General features: G+C 31.9%; 1 long non-coding RNA gene across 1 annotated transcript; it reads right to left on the minus strand.

Annotated features, from left to right (window-relative positions):
- Positions 1-22,176: 22,176 nt before the first annotated feature.
- LOC149150645 (uncharacterized) lies at positions 22,177-22,861 on the minus strand. The gene is made up of 3 exons (XR_016262378.1): positions 22,782-22,861; positions 22,600-22,660; positions 22,177-22,501 (listed from the first exon to the last, which is right to left on the minus strand). It is a non-coding gene; the product is annotated as an uncharacterized LOC149150645 (long non-coding RNA).
- Between the last annotated feature and the right edge of the window lie 2,346 nt (positions 22,862-25,207).

The raw sequence follows: 25,207 nt of genomic DNA on the forward strand, positions 1-25,207 counted from the left end.
TTTACATTAGTAAATTAGAAATTCTTTGATGATGCAAATGACAATACCTTTCTTATTCTATAGGAGTCTAAGGAGTCACAATATAATCCAGCCGACCTAACAATAATAATAAAGCCCACAAAAAAAAAACATAGAGGGATTCTATGTGGGGCACAGAAAACAACATGGGGGATAATAGGGGCACAACAATAAAAATAAGGGGTATAACAATGTAGTTGGCATAATACTTATATTATGGGAATTATAGGGTTTAGGTTTGAGGTTAGGGGGGTAGGGGGGGTTGGGTGTTTTTAAATGTATAAAATGCTTACATTTAGGTTTATGTTTTATATACATTTTTTTATATAAGCACTTTAAAATTGTTACAGAAAGCTTATTAAAATGTCATTTAATGCTTAGGGTTTAAAATATTATAAAAGCTTAAGGTTTAGGATTTAGTGTTAGCTTTATAACACTTGAATAAATTCTTTGTAAAAATCATTTTTGGTAATTACTAAAAGGGTTTGTTTTTTTTGTAGGGTTTCAGTTTAAAATATAAAAATAATAAATTCTTAGGGTTTAGAGTTTAAGTTTTAGGGTTTATAAAAATTTACTAAATCCTTTAATAAGCACTTAGCAAAAAGTTACAAAACACTTGCTAAAAAGTTATAAAATGCTTAGGCTTTATGTTTGAGGGACACTTTAGTAAATTCTTTTAATAAACATATTAAAAAAAGTTACAAAACTCTTGCTAAAATTTTATAAAGTTCTTAGGGTGTAGGTTTCATCATTTAGGGTTTATAACACTTTAGTAAATGTTTTTAATAAACACTTAAAAAAAGTTACAAAACGCTTATTAAAATGTTATAAAATGTTTAGGGTTTAGGGTTTTAAAATGTTACAAAACGCTTGCTGAATTTTAATAAAATGCTTAGGGTTTAGGTTTTATAAAACTTCAGTAAATTCTTTAAATAAACACTTAAAAAAGGTTACAAATGCTTCTTAGAATGTTATAAAATACTTAGGGTTTAGAGTTTGGGGTTTAAAATGTTATAAAGTGCTTACAGTTTGGGGTTTAGTGTTTAGGTTGGGGTGTGGGTCTAGGGTTTAGGGTTTATAGTTTATAATTCTTTAATAACTTCTTTTGATAAATGCTTATAAAAAAGTTAAAAATGGTTTTTAGGGTTTAGGGTTTTTTGGGGTTTTTAGGGTTTAGGGTTTTTGTAGAGTTTAGGGTTTAGGGTTTGGGAATTAAGGTTAAGGGTTTAGGGATTAGGGGTTTAGGGTTTATAACAATTTAGTAAATGGTTTTAGTAAACACTCAAACAAAACCTACAAAACACTTTTCAAAATGCTATAAAATCATTAGGTTTTAGGGTTTGGGGTTTGGGGTTTAGGGCTTAGGGTTTAGGGTTTAGGTTTTGGAATTTAGGGTTTAAAGTTTATAAGAACTTAGTAAATTCTTTCAAGCTTTATGCTTTAAGCATTAGGATATAGGGTTTTTGGTTTTGGGTTTAGGGTTTAGGTTTTCTAACACTTTAGTAAATAAAAGTTACAGAACGCGTTCTAAAATGTTATAAAATTCTTAGTGTTTAGGGTTTATTGTTTGGGGTTTACGGTTTGGGATTTAGGGTTTCAGGTTTAGGGTTTAGGTTTTAGCATTTATGGTTTAGGGATTATGGTCTACATTTTATAACACTGAAGATACAAACACCTTTTAAAATATTAGAAAAAAATTAGCGTTTAGGGTTTAGGTTTAAGGTTTATGGTTTAGGCTTTAGGGTTTAGGATTTATAACAATTTAGTAAATTCTTTATAACACATAAATACAATTTTATAATTCTTTCTTAAATGTTATAAAATGATTAGGGTTTAGGTCTTAGGGTTTGGGGGTTTAGGGTTTAGTGATTTTTGGGGTTTTTAGGGTTTAGGGGTTTTTAAGGGTTTAGGGTTTTTATGGTTTAGGGTTTGGGGTTTAAGGTTAAGGGTAGGGATTAGGGGTTTAGGGTTTATAGAAATTTAGTAAATGGTTTTAGTAAACACTTAAATAATAGTTACAAAACACATTTTAAAATGTTATAAAATCCTTTGATTTTAGGGTTTGGGGTTTAGAGCTTAGGGTTTAGGGTTTAGGTTTTGGAGTTTATGGTTTGAAGTTTATAAGACCTTGGTAAATTCTTTAAAGCTTTAGGCTTTATGGTTTAGGGTTTATAAGACCTTAGTAAATGATTTTAGGGTTTACCCTTTAGGCTTTAAGCATTAGGATATAGGGTTTGGGGTCTAGGGTTTAGGGTTTAGGTTTTCTAACACTTTAGTAATTTATTTTAATAAAAACATAATTAAAAGTTACAAAACATATTCTAAAATGTTATAAAATTCTTAGTGTTTAGAGTTTATTTTTTCGGGTTTACAATTTGGGATTTAGGGTTTCATGTTTCAGGTTTAGGTTTTAGCACTTATGGTTTAAGATTTACAACACTAAAGTTACAAAACACTTTTTAAAATATTATAAAAAAATTTAGTGTTTAGGGTTTAGGGTTTAGGATTTATAACACTTTAGTAAATTCTTTTAATAAACACTTAAGTAAAAGTTTAAAATTATTTTTAAAATGTTAAAAAGTGATTAGGTTTTAGGTTTTAGGGTTTCTGGGTTTATGGTTTAGGGTTTCAGGTTGATGGTTTAAGGTTTATAACACTTTAGTAAATTCTTTTAATAAACACTTAAATAAAAGTTACAAAACACTTTTTAAAATCTTGTAAAATGCTTAGGGTTTAGGTTTTAGTGTTTATAACACTTTATTAAATTCTTTTAATAAACACCATAATAAAATTTAGAAATCACGTTTTAAAATGTTATAAAATACATAGGGTTTAGGTTTTAGGGTTTCATGTGTAGTGTTTGGGGCTTAGGGTTTAGGTTTTATAGCACTCTAGTAAATTATTTTAATAAACACTTAAATAAAAGCTACAAAACAATTTTTAAGATGTTTTAAAATGATTAAGGTTTAGGGTATAGGTTTTAGGGATTGGGGTTTAGGGTTTGGGGTTTAGGGTTTAAGGTTTAGGGTTTATAAGGGTTCAGTAAATGATTTTAATAAACACATAAATAAAAGTTACAAACACTTTTTAAAATGTTATAAAATGCTTAGAATTTACGATTTCAAGTTTAGGGTTTCGGGTTTCATGTGTGGGGTTTAGAGTTTAGGGTTTAGTGTTTAAGGTTTATAACACTTTAGTAAATTATTTTAATAAACATTGTAATAAAATTTACAAAATAATTTTTAAAATGTGATAAAATGATTAGGGTTTGGGGTTTAGGGTTTAGGGTGGTTTAACGTTTAGGGTTCATGGTTGATAACACTTTAGTAAATGGTTTTAATCAAGGCTTATATAAAGGTTACAAAGTTATTTTTAAAACGATATAAATGCTTATGGTTTAGTGCTTATGGTTTGGCCTTTTGGATTTAGGGTTTAGGGTTTATAAGACCTTAGTAAATGCTTTTAATAAAGACATAAATAAAAGTTCCAAAATGCTTTTTAAACTGCTATAAAATGCTTAGGGTTTAGGGTTCTTGGTTTTGATTTTGGGTTTTAGGTTTAAGGTTTAGGGTTTAGGTTTTAGAGTTTATAACACTTTAGTAAATTCTTTTAATAAACACTTAAATAAAAGTTAAAAAACAGTTTTTAAAATGTTATAAAATGCTTAGGATTTAGGGTTTAGGCTTTAAGGGTTAGGGATTCGGGTTTCGGGTTTAGAGTTTAGGGTTTAGGGTTTATGACACTTGAGTAAATGATTCTAATAAAGACTTAAATAAAAGTTACAAATTAATTTTTAAAATGTTATCAAAATTCTTAGTGTTTATGGTTTAGAGTTAAGGGTTTTAGGTTTATTGTTTAGGATTTAGAGTTAGGGTTTATGGTTTTGAATTTAGGCATTATAACACTTTCATAAATGATTTTAATAAACACTTAAATAAAATTTACAAAACTCTTTTTCAAATGTCATAAATTTCTTACCATTTATAGTTTAGGGTTTAGGGTTTAGGGTTTGGGGTTTAGGGTGTAGGGTGTAGGATTTGGAGTTGAGGGTTGAGGGTAGAGTGTTTAAGGGTTATAAAATGCCTAGGGTTTAGGGTTTAGGGTTTTATGGTTTAGGTTTTACGTTTTAAGGTTTAGGTTTTAAGGTTTATAACACTTTTGTAAATGCTTTTAATAAACACTAAAAATACAAGTTACAAAACACTTTTTGAAATGTTATAAAATGATTAGGGCAGAGGGTTTAGGCTATAGGGTTTAGGGATTAGGATTTAGTGTTTAGTGTTAAAGAAAATTTACAAAACCATTTTTAAAATGCTATAAAATGCTGAGGGTTTAGTGTTTGGGTTTTACAGTTTATGGATTTATGTCTAGGGTTTAGGGTTTATAGTTTAGGGTTTACGGTTAGGGGTTTATGGTTTAGAGTTTAGGGTTTAGGGTCTATAGCACTTTAGTAAATGTTTTTAGTAAACACTTAAATAAATGTTACAAAATGTTTTTAAAATTGTTATAAAATGCTTAGGGTTTAGCTTTTAGGGTTTAGAATTTAGGATTTAGTATTTAGGGTTTGGGGTTTATAGTCTAGGGTTTAGGGTTAAGAATTTGTGATTTAGGATTTAGGGATTAAGGTTTACTACTTAGGGTTTATAACACTTTATAAAATGTTTAGGTTTTGAGTTTTAAGATTTTCAGTTTAGGGTTTATGGTTTGCAGTTTAGGGTTCATGGTTTTAGGTTTATGACACCTTATTAATTGTTTTAATAAACACTTAAATAAAGTTACAAAACTCATTTTAAAATGTTATAGAATGCTTAGAGTTTAGTGTTTAGGATTTGGGATTTATGGTTTATGGTTTAGGGTTTGGGTTTTATGGTTTAGGGTTTAGGGTTTAGGGATGAACCACCCCACGTTAAGGGGGTATCAATTGCTACATATTACACAATGCATTCATCCTGTGGAGACTTGATGAATTATGAAGAAAAATAAATAAAAGGAAAAAGGTCTATGAAGAAGGGTGGAAAAACAAATGTTGGGGTATCTCATGTACCACAATTTTCTCCCTCCTACACTCACATTCCTGGGTGTGGTCTTCCCTTGTTATAGATACTCATAAAATTATTAGGGTTTATGGTTTAGGGATTAGGGTTTGGGGTTTAGGGTTTAGGATTTAGAGTTTATAACACTTTAGTAAATTCTTTTAAGAAACATGTAAAAGAAGTTACAAAACACTTTTTAAAATGTTATGAAATGTTTAGGGGTTTAGGTTTTAGGTATAAGGTATAGCTTTAGGGTTTGGCATTTATCTTAGGGTTTAGGGTTTATAACATCTTAGTAAGTTGTTTTAACAAACACTTAAATAAATGTTACAAAACACTTTTTGAAATGTTATAAAAGCCTTAGGTTTTAGCATTTAGGGTTTAGTTTTTACGGTTTAAGGTTTATAACACCTTAGTAAATTATTTTGATAAAAATTTCAATAAAAGTTACAAAACTCTTTTTAGAATGCTATAAAATTCCTAGGGTTTAGGGTTTATAAGACTTTAGTAAATTTTTATAATAAACACTTAAATAAAAGTTAAAAAACACTTTTTAAACTGTTATAAATTACTAAGGGTTTAGGGTTAATAGTATAGGGCTTATAAGACTTTAGTAAGTCCTCTTAATAAACACTTAAGTAAAAGTTATAATTTTTTTTTAAGATGTTATAAAATGCTTAGGGTTTAGGGTTTTGGGTTTATGGTTTTGGGTTTGGTGTTTAGAGTTTAGAGTTTAGTGTTTATAGCACTTTAGTAAATGATTTTAATAAACACTTAAATAGAAGTTACAATATGGTTTTTAAAATTTTAGAAAATTATTCAGGTTTAGAGTTTAGGGTTTAGTGTTTAGGGTTTGTGGTTTACTCTTTAGGGTTGAGGGCTTATAACACTTTAGTAAATCCTTTTAATAAACATTTAAATAAAAATTACAAAACGCTTTTTAAAATTTTATAAAATGCTTAGGGTTTATGGTTTAATGTTTACAGTTTGGGTTTAGGGTTTAAGGTTTAGCGTTTAGGGTTTATGATTTAGGGTTTAGGGTTTGGGGTTTAGAGGTTAGGGTTTAGGATTTATATGACTTTAGTTAATTCCTTTAATAAAACTTAAATAAAATTTTCAAAATACCTTTTAAAATGCTATAAAATGATTAGGGTTTAGGGTTTAGGGTTTAGTCTTTAAGGTTTGGGGTTTTGGGTTTAGGTTTTAGGGTTTAGTGTTTAGGGTATACAATATTTTGGTAATGTTTTTAATAAACACTTAAATAAAAGTTACAAAACAATTTTTAAAATGTTATAAAATGATTAGGTTTAGGGATTATTGTTTAAGGTTTACGGTTTAGGGTTTGGGGTTTACGGTTTATGGTTTAGGTTTTGGGTTTAGGGTTTATGTTTTTGTGTTGAGGGTTTAGTGTTTTGTGTTTATAGTTTAGGGTTTATACACTTCAGTAAATTCTTTTAATAAGCACTTTAGGGTGTATAATTTAAGGTTTATAACAATTTAGTAAATTCTTTTAATAAACACTTAAATAAAAGTGACAAAACGCTTTTAAAAATGTTATAAAATTCTTAAGGTTTGGGGTTTAGTTTTTGGGTTTGGAGTTTAGGGTTTATTTTTTATAAAGCTTTATTAAGTTCTTTTAATAAACACTTAAAAAATTTTACAAAAAGCTTTTTTAAATGTTATTAAATGATTAGGGTTTAGGGTTTAAAATGTTATAAAGTACTTTTGGTTTATGATTTAGGGTTTAGCTTGGGAGAGTGGGTAGTAGGGTTTAGGGTTTATGGTTTATAATGCTTTAATAAATTATTTTAATAAACACTTATAAAAAAGTCAAAAAACAGTTTTAGGTTTTAGGGTTTTTTGGGGTTTTTAGGGTTTAGGGTTTTCCTAGGGTTTAGGATTTTTTGGGGTTTAGGGTTTTTTAGGGTCTAGGGTTTATCGTTTAAGGTTAAGGGTTTAGGGATTGGGGTTTTAGGGTTTATAGCAATTTAGTAAATGGTTTTAGTAAAAAATTAAATAAAATTTAAAAACACTTTTTAAAATGTTATAAAATCCTTAGGTTTTAGGGTTTGGGTTTTAAGGTTTAGGGTTCAGGGTTTATGTTTTGGAGTTTAGGGTTTATATTTTATAAGAACTTAGTAAATGCTTTCAAGCTTGAGGCTTTAGGGTTTAGGGTTTATAAGACCTTAGTGAATGATTTTAGGGTTTATCCTTTAGGCTTTAAGCATTAGTATATAGGGTTTAGGGTTTGGGGTTTAGGGCCTATGTTTTATAATAGTTTAGTAAATTATTTTAATAAACACTTAAATAAAAGTTACAAAACGCTCTCTAAAATCTTTTAAAATTCCTAGTTTTTAGGGTTTACCATTTGCAGTTTACGGTTTGGGATTTAGGGTTTCAAGTTTAGGGTTTAGGTTTTAGTGTTTAGGGTTTAGGGTTTATGGTTTAGGATTTATAACACTATGGTTAAAAAAACTTTTTAAAATTTAAGAAAGTAGCATTTATTGTTTAGGGTTTATGGTTTAAGGTTTATAACACTTTAATAAATACTTTTAATAAAGACTTAAATAAAAGTTACAAAACACTTTTTAAAATGATGTAAAATGCTTATGGTTGAGGTTTTAGGGTTTATAACACTTTAGTAAATTCTTTTAATAAACACCTAAATAAATTTAGTAAATGCTTTTTAAAATGTTATAAAATACATAGGGTTTAGGTTTTAGGGTCACGTGTAGTGTTTGGGGCTTAGGGTTTAGGTTTTATAACACTTTAGTAAATTATTTTAATAAACACTTAAATAAAAGCTACAAAAATATTTTTAAAATGTTATATAATGATTAAGGTTTAGGGTAGAGGTTTTAGGGTTTGGGTTTTACAGTTCAAGGCTTAGCTTTTAGGGTTTAGAACAATTTAGTAAACTATTTTAATAAAAATTTAAATAAAAGTTACAAAACACTATTCAAAATGCTATAAAATACTCAGGGTTTAGGTTTTAGGGTTTATAACACTTTAGAAAATGCTTTTAATAAGCTCCTAAATGAAATTTACAAAATTATTTTTAAAATGTTATAAAATGATTAGTATTTAGGGTTTGGGGTTTAGGGTTTAGGGTTCAGTGTTTTAGGATTTAGGGTTTATAAGGATTTAGTAAATTCTTTTAATAAACACTTAAAGTTAAAAAACTCTTTTTAAAATGTTATAAAATGCTTAGGGTTTACGGTTTGGGGTTTAGAGTTTAAGGTTTCGAGTTTATAAGGGTTTAGTAATTGATTTTAATCATCACTTAAATACAAGCTACAAAACACTTTTTAAAATGTTATAAAATGTTTAGAGTTTAGGATTTAAGGTTTAGGGTTTAGGGTTTCAGGTTTGGGGTTTAGAGTTTACGGTTTAGTGTTTAGGGTTTATAATGCTTTAGTAAATAATTTTAATAAAAACTATAATAAAAGTTACAAAATAATTTTTAAAATGTTATTAAATGATTAGGGTTTAACGTTTAGGGTTTGGGGTTTAGGGTTTAGGGTGGTTTAGCATTTAGGGTTTATAGTTTATAAGACTTTAGTAAATGGTTTTAGTCAAGGCTTAAAAAGAAGTTAGAAAATTCTTTTGAAAACGATATAAATTGCTTAGGGTTTAGTGTTTATCGTTTGGCCTTTGGGATTTAGGGTTTAGGGTGTAGATTTTAGGGTTTATAACACTTTAGTAAATGCTTTTAATAAACTCTTAAATAAAATTTACAAAATAGTTTTTTAAATGTTATAAAATGATTAGGAGTTAGGGTTTAGGCTTTAGGTTTTAGGGTTTAGATTTTAGGATTTAGGGTTTTGAATTTAGGGTTTTTAACACTTTCGTAAAAGCTTTTAATAAACACATAAATAAATTTAGAAAATTCTTTTTAAAATGTTATAAAATGCTTAGCATTTACGGATTAAGGTTTAGGGTTTGGGGTTTAGGGTGTAGGGTTTAAGGTTTGGGGTTTAGGGTTTAGGTTTTAGGGTTTAGGGTTTAAGGTTTAGATTTTAAGGTTTATAACACTTTAGTAAATGGTTTTAATAAACATTTAAATAAAAGTTACAGAACACTTTTTAAAATGTTATAAAATGATTAGGGTATAGGGTTTAGCCTATAGGGTTTAGGGTTTATGGTTTATAACACTTTAGTAAATTCTTTTAACAAAAACTTAAAGAAAAGTTACAAAATTGTTTTTAAAATGCTATAAAATGTTGAGGGTTTAGGATTTGGGTTTTAGGGTTTAGGGTCTTAAGTCTAGGGTTGAGGGTTTAAAGTTTAGGATTTAGGGATTATAAAACTTTAGTAAATTCTTTTAATAAACATTTAAATAAAAGTTACAAAACACTTTTAAAATGTTATGAAATACTTAGGGTTTACAGTTTAGGGTTTATGGTTTATGGTTTGGGGTTTAGGGTTCGGGGTATCTCTTGTACCACAATTTTCACCCTCCTACATTTACATACCCAAGTGTGGTCTTCCCTTATTATAGTTAATAAGGGTTTATGGTTTAGGGATTAAGGTTCGGGGTTTAGGGTTTTGGAATTAAGGTTTATAACATTTTAGTAAATTCATTTAATAAGAACTTAAATAAAAGTCACAAATAGATTTTAAAATTTTATAAAATTCTTAGGCTTTAGCGTTTAGGGTTTATAACACTTTAGTAAATGTTTTTAGTATACACTTAAATAAAAGCTTCAAAACACTCCTTAAAATGTTATAAATTAACTAGGTTTTAGGTTTTATGGTTTAGGTTTTAGGGATTAGGGTTAATAAACATGTAAGAAAAGTTACAAAACATTTTCTAAAATGTTATGAAATGCTTAGTGTTTAGGTATTAGGGTATTAGGTATAGGGTTTAGGGTTTGGGGTTTAGGGTTTAGTGTTTAGGGTTTAGGGTTTAAAACACTTTAGTAAATTGTTTTAAGAAACACTTAAATAAAAGTTACAAAACACTTTTCGAAATGTTATAAAAAGGCTTAAGTTTTAGTGTTTAGGGTTTAGTTTTTATGTTTTAGGGCTTATAACACCTTAGTAAATTATTTTGATAAAAACTTAAGTAAAAGTTACAAAACTCTTTTTAGAATGCTATAAAATGCTTAGGGTTTATAATACATTAGTAAATTCTTATAATAAACACTTAAATAAAAGTTAAAAAGAAATTTTTAAAATGTTATAAATTTCTTAGGGTTTAGGGTTAAGAGCTTAGGGTTTATAAGAATTTAGCAAATCCTCTTAATAAACAATTAAATAAAAGTTAGAAATTTTTTTAAGATGTTATAAAATGCTTAGGGTTTACGGTTTACGGTTTATGGTTTATGTTTTGGGGTTTGGTGTTTAGAGTTTAGGGTTTAGGGTTTATAACACTTTAGTAAATGATTTTAGTAAACACATCAATAGAAGTTACAATATGTTTTATAAAATGTTATAGAATTATTCGGGTTTAGCGTTTATGGTTTAGGGTTTAGGTTTTATGGTTTAGATTTTAGGGTTTAGAGTTTAGGGTTTAGGGTTTGTGGCTTACAGTTTAGGGATGAGGGTTTATAACACTTTAGTAAATTCTTTTAATAAACACGTAAATAAAAATTACAAAACGCCTTTTAAAATGATATAAAATGCTTAGGGTTTAGGATTTATTGTTGACGGTTTGGGGTTTAGGGTTTAGGGTTTATGATTTAGGGTTTATGGTTTGGGGTTTAAGGGTGAGGGCTTAGGGTTTATAAGATTTTATTAAATGGTTTAATAAACACTTAAATAAAAGTTTCAAAATACTTTTTAAAATGTTATAAAATGATTAGGGTTTAGGGTTTAGGTTTTGGGATTTAGGTGTTTAAGGTTTGGGGTTTTGCATTTAGGTTTAGGTTTTGCTATTTAGTGTCTACAACATCTTGGTAAATGCTTTTAATAAACACTTAAATAAAAGTCACGAAACAATTTTTAAAATGTTATAAAATGGTTAGGGTTTAGGGTTTGGGGTTTGGGGTTTAGGGTTAGGGTTTAGGGTTTGGGGTTTACCGTTGAGGGTTTAGGGTTAAGGTTTTATAACACATTAGTAAATTATTTTAATAAATAATTAAATAAAAGTTACAAAATTATTTTTAATATATCATAAAATTCTTAGGTTTTAGGGTTTAGGGTTTGGGTTTTTTGGTTTAGGGTCTAGTGTTTAGGGTTTAGGGTTTAGGGTTTACAACAATTTAGTAAATTATTTTAATAAAACCTTAGATAAAATTTACAACACACTTGTTAAAATGTTATAAAACGCTTAGGGTTTAGGGTTTAGGGTTATAACACTTTGATAAATTCTTTCAATAAACACTTTAAAAAGTTACAAAAAATATATTTTAAAACATTATAAAATTCTTAGTGTTTAGTGATAGGGTTTATGGTTTTATGGTTTAGGGTTAAAAACAAGTTACGAAAAGCTTGTTAAAATGTTATAAAATGCTTAGTCTTTAGGGTTTAGGATTTAAAATTCTATATAATGCTCATGGTTTAGGGTTTAGGGTTTATATCACTTTAGTAAATGCTTTCAATAAACACTTAGCATTAGACTTGATGGACACTTTAGTAAATTCTTTTAATAGACACTTTAAAAAAAAGTTACAAAACTCTTGTTAAAATTTTATAAAATTCTTAGGGTGTAGGTTTTAGGGTTTAGGATTTATAACACTTTAGTAAAAGATTATAATAAACAATTAAAAAAAAAGTTACAAAATGCTTATTAAAATGTTATAAACTGTTTACGGTTTATGGTTTTAAAATGTTATTGAACGCTTGCTAAATTGTAATGCTTAGGTTTCATAACAATTAGTAAATTCTTTAAATAAACACTTAAAAAATAGGTTACAAATGCTTGTTAAAATGTTATAAAATACTTAGGGTTTAGGGTTTAAAATGTTATAAAGTGCTTATGGATTAGGGTTTAGGGGGTGTGGATATTAGGTTTTATGGTTTATGTTTATAATGATTTATTAAATTCTTTTAATAAACACTTTAAAAAGTTAAAAAATGGTTTTTAGGGTTTAGCGTTTTTTGGGGTTTTCAAGGCTTAGGGTTTTTTTAGGGTTTAGGGTTTTTTAGGGTTTAGGGTTTATGGTTTTTTAGGGTTTTGGGTTCTTTATGGTTTATGGTCTTTTAGGTTTTTTAGGGTTTAGGGCTTAGGGTTTAAGGTTAAGGGATTGGGGTTTAGGAGTTTAGGGTTTATAGCACTTTAGTAAATGGTTTATAGAACTTTAGTAAATAAAAGTTACAAAACATGTTTTAAAATGTTATAAAATCCTTAGGTCTTAGGTATTGGGGTTTAGGGCTTAGGGTTTAGGGTTTAGGGTTTAGGTTTTGGAGTTTAGGGTTTAGAGTTTATAAGACCTTAGTAAATGCTTTCAAGCTTTAGGCTTTAGGGTTTGTAAGACCTTAGTCAATGATTTTAGGGTTTATCCTTTAGGTTTTAAGCATTAGGATATAGGGCTTGGGGTTTTGGGTTTAGTGTTTAGGTTTTATAACAATTTAGTAAATTCTTTTAATAAACACTTGACTAAAAGTTACAAAATGCTTTCTAAAATGTTATAAAATTCTTAGGATTTATGGTTTACCATTTGGGGTTTATGTTTTGGAATTTAGGGTTTTGGTTTAGGGTTTGTGGTTTACTATTTATAACAATAGAGTTACAAAACACTTTTTAAAATATTAAGAAAAATTAGTGTTTGGAGTTTAGGGTTTAGGGTTTATGGTTTATGGTTTAAGGTTTAGGATTTATAACACTTTAGTAAATTCTCTTAGTAAACACTTAAATAAAAGTTTTTTTTTTTTAATGTTATAAAATGATTAGGGTTTAGGTTTTAGGATTTGGGGTGTTGGGTTTAGTTTTAGGGTTTAGTGTTTAAGGTTTAGGTTTTGGGGTTTAGGGTTTATGTTTTTCTGTTTAATGTTTAGGATTTCGTGTTTATGGTTTAGGGTTTATAACACTTCAGTAAATTCTTTTAATAAACACTTAAATAAAAGTTACAAAATTCTTCTTAAACTGTAATAAAATTCAGAATAAATATTCCTTAGATTTTTAAGTTGAGATTTCTATTTCTTTATTATTTAAATATATTCTGAAATATATAAATCAATTTATCATTAAAAAGTTCTGAAAAGTTCGATTTACGAGAGTTATGAATGTGGGTCTTTTAACCCATTGTTTTCTTATTTAAACATATTTTGAAATATATAAATCAATTCATCTTTGAAAGTTTTATGGAAAGTTAAAGTTATAAATGTGCATCCTTCAACCCACTTTTTTCTTATTTAAACATATTTTGAAATATATAAATAAATTCATCTTCGAAATTTTTATGGAAAGTTAAAATTAGTTTAGAATATATATTTACCCTCTTTACAAATTCTATCTAAGTTTTAAATTAAAAAAATAAAAATAAAAATCCATGACACAAGCTAATGAGAAAAAAAAATCCAATATGTATTAAATTTTGAAATAAAAAAGTTATTTCTATAAAAAATTAATCTTTCTCAATAGAAATGGTTACATTATCTATACTCATGTTTATTTTGAAATGCGGCTTCCTAAGTTTCAATTTAATCATTAATAATTAATCGGTAGATAGTATGGTTTTAACATAATATTCTTAGTAATATTCATTAATCAAAAAATGAGATTCTACAAAATAGCTATGCTCTTTTGAATTTTTTAATTAAATTGATTAATTAAAAAATATTGTACAAATAAGGAACATGCCCAAGGAGAAGTGGTGGTGGCATCCACCGATACGCATCTGAATGTATTTTTTTGGGTCGAACAATGTCATGGTAATTGAGGGTTACTCGGCCCCACGAACCTATCAATCACGTATTTGAAAATTGAAACCCCAACGCATTTAATATTATATTGCAAGAAAACTTGCATGAATTGTTGTTTATTGAGAGATATGCATACTCCCAGTTATGCCTTCTCGTATATGTGCAAGTTAATTTTCATATTTATTTTTATTTGTCCATGGTTTCTCCATGGTATGAGAAGGTGATTGAAATTTGGAAGTATAATATATCTAGTATTGTTGTCTGTGCTTGTTTTCTTTTGTCATATATTCATATAATAATGAGGATTAGGTGCAATGGTTGTCGAGTCTTGAGAAAGGGTTGAAATGAATTATGTGTTCTCCGGCCCTGCCATCATTAGATAAGGACAACAAAGTTGCAAGAGAATGTCATTATTTTCATAACCAAGTTTTATGGATGTGTTGGTTTAATGAATCTCATAACCAAGGGCCCCAACCAATTGAGGCATGCAAAAGTAATGTTTGCATGAATTTATCTTAATGTAAACTTGGGTATTTTTCCCTGATTCGAATACACCAGATCCAAAAATACCTGTCTAACATGGAGTTTGAGGTCGTAGAAATATAGTGGCTTTAGATTGACAAATCCAACTAAACTAGGAGCTGATTTTAAGCGTGATACTACATAGTTATGTTTACAAAACCTTTTTAACATGGGTTTCACTTGTACCTCTTGATTCTGTATTTATGTTTTGCATATAATGATAAATCAACCAATTTAGTGCCCATCCCTTAATTCCATACACATCTCTTGAATTTCCAAAATGCATAATAAACCATGGGTCTATCAGAATGATTATGTTCAATTGACTCTTTGCCTTATATAACATGGGTATATTTTTGTGTCACAATTTTTATAAATCTCACCGATTTATTAAGGAATTGACTTGCTACATTATATAACTTGGGTACATTTTGTGTCTCAATTTTTATAAATCCCACTAATTCATTGAAGATACAAAAGGCAAGTATCAAGAAACATTGTTAGATTGCAAAATAATGTTTATTTTTAAAATGTTATTCAATATACCGCTTCCTTCTAATAAGTTCTCGCTCATTCATTCGCAAATCGAAGAGAAGTAGACATGACAATCCATAAAAGTAGTTTGAGTGGTGGGTGGTGTATATATATTGAAGACTCTTTTTATCCGATGCTTGTTGCAAGATGGTTAATCTGATATATGGATCACATGGCCTTTTTATTTCTTAGAACTAGACAAAATGCCATGCGACGGTAGACAACATCCTCTAGATCATTCCCTACTTCTACAAAAGGCAATTAAGTGTCCCCAAATCCTAAATTTATGTTACCAATGACAGGGATGGCTGGTTGTGAGTAGCACAAAGCAGTGAAGGGTAGAGGAAGAGGGAAATTCAAAGGCTTCAAGCATGAAAAACCTAGGCATAAAGAATAGGAAAGTGCACCGATGGGAAATATTTATGGTTCAAGCAATAGATATAATGACCACCATAATGTAAAAGAGATGTTACAAGATTTAGGAAATGGTAACTTTAATGGGGAGTACGTAGAGATATATTAGATGTCTCTATTTGAGCAGGAAAAGAAGCAGTATATATTCTATTTTTTTCAGTACTTCTAAATTATGATCAAATCACTCACTGGTGAAGTCCAATAGAGAAGTCCAACGGCTGAGTCCATCCAGCACAGGAAAGCCAACAAATATACAAATTGAAGAAAGCACACACATGGTTGTGTGCCTCAAAACCTATAGAACAAAAAACAGCTCTCTTGAGAACAAGTTTCCATATTTCCTTTATAGTAGACGATGGTAAATTAAAGGTAGAAACCATAGATGTTTGGTGTCTTTAGCACTTGTACCATAAGCTACTCTTCTGGTAGAATGAGGTCCACCTATCCCCCAAAGAGTATAGTAAGAATAAGGTCCACCTTTCACCTGGAGAGTATAGCAAGGAACTACCATTTATTTTTTCATTTCTTGTTGTGGATAAGATCTTCTTTTACTATGTCACCTCCTCGCTACCTATATGGGCAGAGGTTTGATTATTGGACTATATGTTCCAGTTGTGTTTGTGGGCCATGTCTAGTGCACTCGAGGCTTGCTAACGGTGCCTTGGCATTAGTAGATATATGTACCTTGATGGATGGGTGGGATAATGATATTCGAATCGAAAGCCAATCCTAATGTATACCTTCCTTGTCCTCCTTATTAAAAAATGCAATTATAAACTCTTTTATTTCTCTCCCTCAAATCACTATTCTAAGTTCGAAGACAAAATACAAATATGTGGCATGCATTACTTACAAGCATGCCACTTTAAACTTGCTCAACACCTTGTGAGCCTCAAATCCTTGAGCCGACAAAGTATCCAACTCCTAAAAGGTTGATGAAGCTATTGGAAAATGTTACAACAAAAGGTTATTCTGAGTGATAATTTGAGTTAATTTTTTTGCACCCCAATTAGCTCTACATTAGCTTCCTGCTATCTATAATTACTACCTACTATTATGTCCAAATAAACACCAGTCGAGTCACGTGTCAATCATGTACTTGAAAATTGAAACCCCAACGCATTAAACATTACATTGCAAGAAAACTTGCATCATTTTTTGTTTATTGAGAGATATGCATACTCCGAGTTATGCCCTCTCGTATATGTGCAAGTTAATATTCATATTCCTTTTCATTCATCAATGGTTTCTCCATGGTATGAGAAAGTGATTGAAATTTGGAAGTATAATATATCTACTATTGTTGTATGTGATTGTTTTCTTTTGTCATATATTCATATAATAATGATGATTAGGTGCAATGGTTGTTGAGTCTTGAGAAAGGGTTGCAGCGAATTATGTGTTCTCCGACCCTGCCTTCACTAGATAAGGAAAACAAATTCACAAGATAATGTAATTATTTTCTTAACCAAGTTTTATGGATGTGTTGGTTTAACGAATCTCATAACCAAGGCCCCCAAGCAATTGAGGCGTAGAAAAGTAATGTTTGCATGACTTTATCTTAATCTAAACCTGGGTATTTTTCCCTGATTCGAATACACCAGATCCAAAAATAACTGTCTAACATAGAGTTTGAGGTTGTAGAAATATAGTGGCTTGAGATTGACAAATCCATTTAAACTAGGACGTGATTTTAAGTGCGATACTGCATAGTTATTTTTACAAAACCTTTTTAATGTGGGTTTCACTTGTAGCTCTTGATTGTTTATTTATGTTTTGCATATAGTGATAAATCAGCCAATTTAGTGCCCATCTCTTAATTTCATACACATCTCTTGAATTTCCAAAATGCATAGTAAACCATGGGCCTATCAGAATGATTATGTTCGATTGACTCCATGCCTTATATAACTTGGGTATATTTTTGTGTCACATTTTTTGTAAATCTCACTGATTTATTAAGGATTTGACTCGCTACATTATATAACTTGGGTATATTTTGTGTCTCAATTTTTATAAATCTCACCAATTCCTCGAGGATACAAAAGGTAGGTATCAAGAAACATTGTTAGATTGCAAAATAATTTTTATTTTTAAAATGTTATTCATTATACCTCTTCCTTCGAATAAGTTCCCTCTCATTCATTTTCAAATCGAAGAGAAATAGACATGACAATACATAAAAGTAGTTTCAATGATGGGTGGTGTATATATATTGAAGACTCTTTTTATCCAATGCTTGTTGCAAGATGGTTAATTTGATATATTGATCACTTGTCCTTTTTCTTTCTCAGAACTGGACAGAATTCCGTGCGATGGTAGATAACATCCTCTAGATCATTCCCTACTTCTACGAAAGGCAATTTAGTGTCCCCAAATCCTAAACTTATGTTACTAATGAAAGGGATGGCTAGTTGTGAGTTGCACAAAGCAGTAAAGGGCAGAGGAAGAGGCAAATTCAAAGGCTTCAAGCATGAAAAACCTAAGCATAAGGAATAGGAAAATGCACCGATTGGAAATCTTTATGGTTCAAGCAGTAGATATAATGACCACCATAGTGTAAAAGAGACGTTACAGGATTTAGAAAATGGTAACTTTGATGGGGAGTACATAGAGATATACTAGATGTCTCTATTCGAGCAGGAAAAGAAGCAGTATATATTATGTTTTTCAATACTTCTAAATTATGATCAAATCACTTGCTGGTGAAGTCCAATAAAGAAGTCCAACTGCTGAGTCCATCTAGTGCGGGAAATCCAACACATATACAAATTGAACAAAGCACACACATGGTTGCGCCCGTCCAAACCTATTGGACAAAAAACAATGGTCTTGAGAACAAGTTTCCATATTTCCTTTTGTAGCAGAGCATGGAAAATTAAAGGTAGAAAACTTAGGTTTTTGGTGTCTTTAGCACTTGTATCATAAGCTACTCTTCTAGTAGAATAGGGTCCACCTATCCCCAAAGAGTATAGTAAGAATAAGGTGCACCTTTCACCCAGAGAGTATAGCAAGAAATTCCCATTTATTTTTTCATTTCTTATTGTGGATAGGATCCTCTTTTACTACATCTCTTCCTTGCTACCTAGATGGGCAGAGTTTTTACTATTAGACTATATGTTCCAGTTGTATTTTTGGGCTAAGTTGGGTGTGCTGGAGGCTTGCCAATGGTGCCTTGGGATCAAAAGATAGATGTGCCTTGATGAATGGGTGGGATAATGATATTCGAATCGAAAGCCATCCTAATGTATACCTTCCTTGTCCTCCTTATTAAACACTGCAATTATAAACTCTTTTATTTCTTCCACTCAAATCACTATTCTAAGTTCGAAGACAAAATACAAATATGTGGCGTGCATTACTTATGAGCATGTCACTTTAAGCTTGCTCAACACCTTGTGAGCCTCAAAGCCCTCGGCCAACAAAGGATCCAACTCCTAAAAGGCTGATGAAGCTACTGGAAAATGTTACAACAAAAGGTTATCCCGAGTGATTCTTTGAGTATTTTTTTGCACCCCAATTAACTCTACATTAGCTTCCTGCTATCTGCAATTACTACCTACTATTATTTCCAAATAAACACCAGTCAAGTCACAGTGACAGAGTATTGTGAGTCTTGTTACTCTCTTGTCTCTACCTATCCTCACGCTAAAAACTTCAATGGAATCGTAGTGCTTGGATGACTCAATCTAATTCCATGTATGACAATAATATGTAACTATTTTCATGCATGAATTTCATTTGCAAATTTAGAACTAAAGCAAAACTCATGATGATCTTATTAGAATGATTTTTCACAGTCTTAAAATGACAAGCATATTAAATTGAAATTGATAATTTGAACATTCTTTCAAAAAATTAGCTTTGTAAAAAGAAGAACATGGAAGACACCGAGGAGATTTGTGCTAAAGAACAACAAGATCTTTTGAATAGTTTCAAGGATCATGAAGGAAATGATCAATGGTAAAGAAAAATGTGATCTTTTGAATAGTATTAAGGATCACAAAGGAAATAACATAGAGGTGACTCAATAAGAAGTGATCGAGAAGAAATATGGAGGAATTGTACCAAAACAACCTCTAATTTTGAAGGTAACAAATCACGAGCTATTTCTTTATTTATAAGGCATTCATGTTGGCATAATCACAACCATGTTAGAGTAAGATTTCATTCTTGATATTTTTTTGTTTCAATAATTCTCAAAGAAACATTAATTAGTGTTATATGTTATTCCCTTAAGGCATTTCTATTGCAACATCTCATGCAATAGCTAGTTTATTATTATATAAAATGTGCAATAACCACTTTATTATTATATAAAAATATAAACTACAATTGTATTATTATTATTAACCAATTTATTATTATATAAAAATATAAAGTTTAATTATATTATTAATTAAGTAAAAGGTATATAACGAAAGATAATTTTATTATTATTAATAATTTATTAATATATATATATATATATATATATATATATAATTTGAATTCATGAAAGCGAGATTACAAGTAGGAAAACCAAAACCTAGATTGGAAAAGGGTCACAAAACTGCCTACATTCTAAAGCAACCAAACAGCGCACATAAAACAGAGATATATCAAAACCCTAGATATCCGGAGAATTTGGAGATGAGATGCAGGGAATCGAACCCTGTGCCTCTACCAAACAGGGCAATATGTGTAATAATGTGCAACTGAGGACATTGATTAGGAGGCGCAAGTCATCCTATTCCAGCCATCTCCAACGTGACATATAATAAACGTATTCACTACTCGATATGGAATTCTTTGTTTAAATGTCAATGAACGGACTCCTACGATAAAAAAACATATATATTCTATTAACCATGATCTTATAGTACCCTATTTTATTAATATCTTTGGATCCAATGATGATGAGAGACCCAGTGATCTCACAGGAATAAGCTTCCATTCAAAAATGGTCTGGCGATGGAAACGATGTATGTCCAGCGACTCTCGATCGAGGTCCTTCACAGCACTTTTGTAATGACCCCGGTAACTTGTAAATCTGGATAATTACTGTGGTAAAAAGTGTTGAGTGGTTACTCATGGTTTTTGAATGACATTATTAATAAATAAGTTAATTATTGAATTATTTTTATGGATATGTTCTTGAAAATGCTGGCAGCCTCCTGAGGAGGATTTCTATTTTTAGTGAATCAGTTATAAAACTGATGCAACTGTTTCTCACCCAAGGAAAAGTCCTGGGAAGGAAAAGTCTCTGGGTTGTTGAGGAACAAGCAGAGAGAGAAATTCCAGGAGAGAACAGGGGCAGAAAGGAGGTTAAGTCTGGTAATGACCAGATAACCTAGCACAGAGGTGCAAGAGTCTTGTTGAGGGCTGCAGGCCTGCAAGACGGCTCGGGGGGAGAGTCCAACGAAGTGGATCTCAAGGTTGGGAGGATAAGAGCAAAACTATTGCAGGTGACTTCTGCAAGTAAGGACATCGATAACGGAATAACCAGGTATGCATTCTCTGAACTAGCTAGCAATTAAAGAACAGGTACAGAAGAAGACAGACATGTCACAAAACTTTCTTACTGTCTTTAGTTACTGTAGTATGTCAATCTGATTAATGCATACAGTTCTTGAAATGTTGTATATGTTAATATAAGACTATGGTCACCTACAGACACTGCATCAATAACTTACGGTTGCATAGTCAACATAATACGCTCAGAACAGAGTTAGTTCTTGGAGCTGTTGTAGAGGTATGGGACTGTATCAATAACAGTGAGGTAAACTAGAGAACAAAAACAAAATAAAACCTAGGAAAGGTCTAGAAATGCCTGGTAGGAAACCAGGTTATATAATACAGTAACTTGCACGGAACTAGTGCTTGTTTATAAGCAATGGCATTATATAAATCAAGATAACGGAAGCGAATGAAACTGTGTGGAGGAACTATGAAATAGTACTGTGTAAATATATATGAATGGCCGAAAACGAAAACTCTGCAAATACATATTATGGCCGAAAGCGAAATGTTGTTATATATATGAATGGCCGAAACCCAAAATGTTGTAAACACACAGAAAGGTTGAACCCAAATGCCACGTATATATATTTTCGCTAGACAGCATGGCATAAAAACAATATTGTATAAACATGAAATAATACACGAAAATAATACAGCATAGTGATATGTCAACATGGAAACGGAATAGCATTAGCAATGTACAGATAAGAGCAGCATGTATGTCGAAATTGCATGGTCAGACCCTAATGAGGGTTACCATAGGTTACCCATATTATCAGACCCGTATGAGGGTTTATGTCAAGTCTTTTCACATTAACAGACCCGGGTAGGGTTACAAATCCATGTGACGGACCTGTTAGCAATTAAACATAGCAGAACCGGACAAAACGAATATATTATTACCAGTTAAGTCAATGATATCAGATTTATGATCTACAAATTCAACATATAGCAAACTGACAACTCAGGGTCATTATAATTACTGTCGCAGAGGAGGTAGACGCTACGCTCAGCACCCGAGCGCAGGACTATCTCAGTATCGCATTAAAGGAACTATATATATATAAATGGAAACTGTTTGGACTGAACCAAATATATGTGAACTATCTCAGCGTCGCAACAAGAATACCTATATATAAATGAAAACCGTGCAGAATGAACTGAATACATGTGAAACCCCAAGAAATACTCTGTATTAATACGCACTGAGGTAAACCCTTAAGGATCACGAATCTGTGGCATAGACGGAAAATGAATATACAGTAGAAAACCCAGTACATAAGTTTCCACATGAACTGACTAGGTAATATCAAAATAACCATTCGGAAATATGGTATAAGCTGAGAAGCGAAACAAATGATCATTAATAGAAAACAGCAAAACATTTTCATGGCCGAGAGAGGTCCGGCTTAGAGAACGGTGGTAAATCACAGTATCATGAAAACAATGTATAGTCATTCACAGACTCAGTAAATCCCTGAGAGCTTTTCAAATATACATCCGGTGACATCTTAACACCTGAGGGCCAAGCCCCAAATCAAATGCACTAAACACAGTAAATGGCATGAAAGCCCAGTGTTACCTATTTAAACCCTAAAGGCCGCAAGACAGATCGGCTTGAGGAGACTGGCCGTATAGGCGTAGTCAGGGTATGAGACAAATCATCGAACCTGAAACAGGTAACAAACCATAACCCTGCTTCAGCTCGAAGTCGTTTCACACAGTAAATCATAAACCATTAAACCGGGAAAAGGTTATTCGGCCATACCTGTGGATTTCGTTAAAAAGCCCGAACCCTTCTGCACACAGTAGGAGAAGCTGCGGAGGACCTGTACATAACCCTCAAGACGTTTATTCAGCCACAGTTAGTATATGGGTTACAAATAATAAGGAAAGCTGTAATTAAACTGACTGTATTGAGAACGTATAATGACTTCCGACCATTCTTACCTGAGGAGTATCATAGACACCGGAGTAGTTGCAGAGAGTCTGAGGGAGAAGTATAGGAGCTCGGCTGCCGCGGAGTGTTGCAAATGGACTCTGTCCGAGGAACCCGGTGAATAAGTATTGTGTGTCAAACCCTAGATCAACCGGAGCCGTTCGATGAGGAGGGTGGATCACCATAATTGAATTAGGCGGGAGGTCTTGGCGCGGAAACCAGTGTGGATCAACTCTCCACTGATCACATGCCTTCACGTGAACTGGAGCCATCTGGCCACGGTAGAGGGTGAGTTGGGTTATTACTCACGCACCACCTGGCACACCGTGTAAATGACAACCGAATATGCCAACGTACATACCATTTGCATTAAGTGCTTGTTTCAAACGTTAAGAAACGGAGACCATGTTTACAAGCCTGTGATTTATTAAGGGGTTTACATTTATATAAGTTTATCAACATGCGAACCGGTGTGAGCACAAATATGTGCTAGTAAATGTAAATAGATCTAAAGGGTTGAAAGATGGACCCTCGTGTTAAATTTTTTTTTATTTATGCATTTAAATATGGAAGATCGTGACAATGTGGTATCAGAGCAGAGGTTTCAAAACTGTGGCCTCTGGAACAGCAAAAAGATTACCTAATGTATATATGAGAAACGACAATACAGCTAATTGATTTTCTTGTGTACCAATTAGGAATCCATACAGAGACAGCCATCTGCTAACAGCTAATAAGCAAGATGGAGGAAATGCCGGGAGCTGGTGGCATCCCTCAAGAAAATGCTGAGCTGTGGGTACAGCTTGGTGCTGAGACACGCAGCACCAATTTGGCAATACTGCAAACTGTGCAAGAGTTGAAAAGTGAAATGGCACGTCTGCGAGAGGACAATGCGCGATTGACTATGGAGCAAGAAAGGATATTGAAAAGCCTGTCAGATAAACAAAATCCGCCTTTAGCCAACCCCAGTGCAGAACAGCAAAGGGGAACTGAGGAACGTGATTACGCACCTGAGGGATCAGATGAACAGGAAGACCATTCTGATAATGTACAAGAACAGCAAACCTCAAAGAGACAGAAAATGGAATTACAAGGAGAATTCCGGAAAATCAAACCTCCACTGTTCGATGGAGAGCAGGAAGAAGCAGCAGAAGCTTGGCTGATTAACATTAACAAATATTTTCAACTGTACGAATATGACCAAAATCTGAAGGCGCGGCTGGCCATTTTCCAGCTACAGGGCAAGGCCACCCTGTGGTGGGAAGAGATTAAAATTGTGAAGGGAGTAAGTGAGCAAAGCATAACCTGGGAAAAATTTCAGAAATACTTTAAGGAGAGGTATTTAACTGAGCGCTTCTATGATGAGAAGGCGCGAGAATTCCATGACTTACGACTAGGACAACAGTCCATGGATGAATTCATAAATCGCTTCACCTCTTTGCTTCGCTATGTGCCATACATTAAGGAGGAGAAGGCCAAGGTGCAGAGGTTCGTGAGTAGCCTACCAGCTTACATAAGGGAACGGATTGAGTTTGACAATCCCCGAACTATGGATGAGGCAATTCGTAAGGCTAGAATTTGTTATCAGCAGAACAAGCAAAAAGGAGACATTCCAAACAAGAGATGGAATGAAAGAAAGGGCAACAGAGTTGCTGGAAATAACAAAGGCAGCCGTGGAAATGGCGGTAAAGGTGCTGGAAAGGGGCAGTTTAACAGAAACTCAAATAAGGGTACTTTCCGGGCTAAGCCAAGCGAGAGCAGAATCAGCGAACCACCTGCTAGATCAGAGGTTGAGGGAACCAGACCTCCAGTTCAGTGCTGGGGGTGTGGAGGACCGCATTACGTTAAGAATTGTCCACAGCGTAAGGGAGCTGACCAAATATCTCAAATCCATGAAGCCTCAACTGTTAGGGATGTGGCGCGCAACGTACCAAGAATTAATGCAGCCTTAGAGGACCGGCAAGCGGAATATCAACCCTCCATGGTAGAGTTCGAAGGTAAGATTTCAAACCTTTCTGTAGCTGTACTTATTGATCCAGGAGCTACTTTAAGTTATGTTAGTCCAAAAGTAGTGGAACATTGTAAGCTATCACCGGAAAGGTTCAAAAACCCATGGTTGGTCCAGTTGGCTACGGGAGCCAAAAGACGGGTTTTAGCTAAAGTTAATAATTGTTCTTTCAGTATAGCTGGACAGCCCGTAACAGCAGACCTGAATGTACTCCCATTGGGTTCTTATGACATTCTTATTGGAATGGATTGGCTGGAAAAGCACTGGTCATTGGTGAATTGCAAAACCAAGACCATATACTATAAGGATGATTCGGGGCAGCAGCAGGAATTGCAGGGAATTAGACATCCTGTCCAGATTCGACCTATCACTGCAACTCAGTTAGCTAAGTGTATTAGAAAGAAATGTCAAATTTATGCCATACAAGTT

This window comes from Pinus tabuliformis, chromosome 9 (genome assembly GCF_031772625.1).
Source record: "Pinus tabuliformis cultivar Carrire ecotype Pingquan chromosome 9, CPIR1, whole genome shotgun sequence".
Classification (NCBI taxonomy): Eukaryota; Viridiplantae; Streptophyta; class Pinopsida; order Pinales; family Pinaceae; genus Pinus; species Pinus tabuliformis.